Genomic DNA, 4,448 nt, shown 5'->3' with positions numbered 1-4,448 from the left:
GAACAACCAACGCATTGTACAAGGGTCACACACTGGACTTAATAACGATTACTCGCCAAGCGGAAAACATTTATCTGTGGTTCAGCACGCGTTGGTTGCCTTTCTCTGATCATGACTGCAGTTATGTGTGATCTTAAGGCCCCAAACCTACATTTACTGTAAAGGAGCTAAAATACCGGAAGCTAAAATCTATTGATCTAGCTGTCACTAAAGCGGATATCTCTGCTTCAGATCGTATGTCGTAACTCTCCCGATGATCTAAATTCACTACAGTGAAATCCTAACCACCACTCTTTCAAACTTGCTAGACCACATGCTCCTCTCAGAACCAAATCTATCACGGTAAGGACAATGTGTGCCCTGGTTCCGACGACAACATTAGAATGTCAAACGAGACAAAAACGGAAGCAGAATAAAAATTTGGAGGACATCAAAGTCTTCGTCCGATTATGCCACTTATAAACTTACAAAAACCGCACAACGTACTTGGATGAATGAAGCAGGCGTAATTTTTACGGGGGGCAACTTATTGCTACGCAATAGCTTGATCAAGGAAAACTGTTAGACTTACAAAACGCTATTAAAGCCAAACGAAATATCCGGTATCCCATTAATGAGGATAAGTTCTGTGCTCGCCTATACGAATCGGCGCACTTTTTGTTCAAAGATTATGACATACCAGACATCCGCTCGGCAAGCAGCAGCATACAGGCATGTGAACTAACCGTAAACGACGCACCTGCTGTTGTATTTTGAGGAGTTGCAGCTACTGTCGCCGGAACAAGTTAAAAATTATATAAACAATCATCAAAAATGTCCGCGCGTTGGATCCACTGCCAACCCATAATTATCAATTGCGGCATTGCGCCCGAGCTATTACCTGCTCTAACTAATGCATGGTCAAGCGTTTTTTAGATACAGCTCTTACAATTCTAAGGACTGGAAAAGAAGCACGCGTGATAGGCCCTTGTGAAAAAAAAACCCGGGCCTTGACCTTGTTTTTAAAAAATTACCGCCCAATTCAGCAATCTACTATGTGTCTAAACTGACCGAGAAAATAGTATTGATCAAAATTTATCAATCACCTGACCGTGAATGGACTGTTCCGATCATCAATCAGCGGTACAGGAAACAACACAGCACTGAACGGCACGTTAAAGAGTTAAGAACGACATATTAATGAACATGAACAACCAGCAAAGTACTCTCCTTGTCTTTTGATCTCAAGTGCTGCTTCCGATACTGTCGCGATCATGACATTACTCAAGGCGCCTTCAGTGCTAGGGATTGGCATTACGGGCCAAAGCACCTTGACTGGTTTCCATCCATTTTGTCAACACAGATCCACAGCGCGTGTCACATACGTGGACTATCAGAATCAGCTTCGACTGACAAAGTGGGTTGTTCCACAAGGCTCATGCCTAGGGCCTCTTGCTCTTCAACATATATGCGTCCAAAATTTTCGCAACTATTTGAAGCTCATTCTCCGGATGATCCACGCTATCTGATGACCTCCAACTGTCACCTGTCCTTCAATCCAAATTCTGGCTGCCATTCCAGTAACAGGCGTCTCCTGGCGATGGAAACCTGTATAAAAGATATCTCGTGTACTGGATGCTTTTGGCTGATCGGCCTAATGTTTGAACGACGACAAGACGGAATTCCTCATCATAGGTACCGCAACAACTGTGCAAAGTGACATTGATGCATATCATTGTCCGGGAGTTGTAAACATTTCGCCAGTATCCTGCACCAGAAACTGTGGTTGCTGTTGATTCGCGGCTAACGATGGAGACTCATGTTCTAAACTCTGGCAGTCACTTCATTTTTGCCATCTTCATAATATAGAGGAATCCGAAGTTTCTTTCTACGGATCAAACAAAAATTCTAATTCACGCATTCATTACTAGTCTGTGATTGCTGCAATATGTTAACTTTAATGGGCTCCCCAGGTCACAACTGAATAAGTTACAGCGAGTCCAAAATCAGGCTGCTCGCTTATATGCATGTATCCAAGTTTGATCATATATCACCTGTTTTATATCATTTGCATTGGCTGCCAAGTTATCTGAGCTAGAGTTTAAAAAATACATACTCCTCACTTTTTAAGGCATTACATTGTAATGTCACCAAGTATATCAGAAAATTAGTCACTTAGATACCTAATCCGGTACAAGTCTGCGCTCTGGTAACCAAATGTTAATTGAGGGGCCAGGCCCACTGTAAAAAAACGTTGGTTACACTTGGCGATTCACACACACACACACACACACACACACACAAGCACACACACACGCACACACGCGCGCGCATCGTTAATGTCGACTGCAACAGGAGATGTTCGGTGAATATGTGAGAGATATATGTTGGAGGCAGGAATTGCCAGATTGTGGGATCTGTGGAAAGTGGCTTGGGTGAGTGCCTCCGACAGTTCTAGCGAACGATAACATACATAGACATGTAATGTGATGTCATGACATCGTTTAACCCTTCAAACATCGCTTTTTGCACAACAAGTAAAATTTAATTACGTTATGAACAGTTTATGAGATTGTGAAACCAGCCTCTTACAATATTCATATGCTCAAACCTAGCGTGCCAGTAAAATTAGCTCGTATTCATCCAACTTGACATGTCAACATTTTATCTCAAAGGATTTGCTATAAAAGAAATGAACTTTGTAAAAAATTAGCAAATTTTTCAATATAGTCAATTTTGTAAGTGTAATCGCGTGTTTACTGCAGACCACCAGCCGGTTTTTATGGGGGTTGCTATATAGCAGCATTCATAACGACACGCGACTGCAAACTTCCTGCTAAAACAGACTGTTTCCTTGCACCATACAGTCACAAAATCAACGTTAAAAATGCTTGCTATGGAAACAATAAACAGCGCGCGACTGCTAAGTTTGGGAATAGACTAAGGTCGTGGTAGAATCGTTGATTAATGATATACTTCATAATCTTTGAAGCTGCCTATTAAAGCCGCATGCCAGTATAATTAAATAGATAAATATTGTGACACTAGTTTATTGTAAAAATTAAATTTGTTGACAGACTATATTTTTTTGCATCAGTTACAAAATTAACGTTAAACATGCTTGAATATACCAATGTAGTAAAAGTTAATATTCGCATAAAAGTTTAAATCATAGCTTATGTATTACACACTTGAGAGACGGTTACATGTACTAAGAATTATTACTGTGTGGCTTATTCAGAAAAACCACTACGTGTACAGGTTGAAATCACAGCTTATTAGCAATACCGGTAATAATAATTTTCTATGCAAACACTTGAAATGCAATGCATTAATTACTAGTCCAAGTATAACCTGTATTTTTGATATATTTTTGTTCGCAAACGTTTAAAAAATACTAGTTATCCACTATTTACATAATGAGCGACATACGCAAAAACATGAAAATATAGTAAACTATTTATACCATTGCAGTAAAAGTTAATATTTGCCTAAAAGTTTAAATCATAGCTTATGTATTACACACTTGAGAGACGGATACATGTACTAAGCATTGTTATTCAGTGACTTATTCAGAAAAAACTACGAAGATTACTGCCAGTAAAATTAGCTCGTATCCATCCAACTGCATGTCAGCATTTCAACTCAAAGGATTTGCTATAAAAGAAAATTTAATAAACTTTGTAAAAAATTAGCCAATTTTTCAATATAGTCAATTTTGTAAGTGTAATCGCGTGTTTGCTCAGACGCATCAACATCTCCCCATTCTCTCCTATCTCTCTCTCTCTCTCTCTCTCTCTCTCTCTCTCGCGAGCGAGCGCGCTCTGACGAAGTGTTAAAGAAACAAATGGAAACGGAATACATTTTTCCGACTTGATTCAAATTCGACTAATAGCTACACATAGAGTACATTCAGAAACATGCAGGTTTATTTGTAATTAATTAAGTAACAAATCCTAATGAATACATTTTTGATGTGAGGCGAGAAATTTACAATTATGTTATAATTACAATTTATTTGAGGTAAATTAGACCTACTTGGGAAAAAATCGTTAAATGCTATACACTTTCCAATTAAGATTTACTCAAATTTATATAACTTTATAAATGCACTCATGTTAAAATCGCTTAACCTTGAGCAGAGAAAATGTGTATTGTCAGTGTAACAAAAGCAGCATTCATCAAAGCTGCTTTCTGAAATGAAATGTTCATTCCTGTATAATCTATACGGTCTTGTCTTTAAGCCCTCATCTTTAAATGCCATTATATCAGGGGTAGATAATCCCTATCCTATTATCTACTCCTGATTATAATATGTAATACACTCGCACCACGCACGTACGCACGCGCGCATGCGCGCACAACCATGCTCATGACATTTTTATAATAAATTACAGTTGCTATTTCCTAAAACGGACATCAGGCCATGATGTATTTCCTGTATATAAGAGACGGATATTCTCAACAGG

This window comes from Priapulus caudatus, unplaced genomic scaffold (assembly GCF_000485595.1).
Source record: "Priapulus caudatus unplaced genomic scaffold, Priapulus_caudatus-5.0.1 Scaffold127, whole genome shotgun sequence".
NCBI lineage: Eukaryota > Metazoa > Priapulida > Priapulimorpha > Priapulimorphida > Priapulidae > Priapulus > Priapulus caudatus.
Note: the sequence above shows the minus strand (reverse complement) of the source record.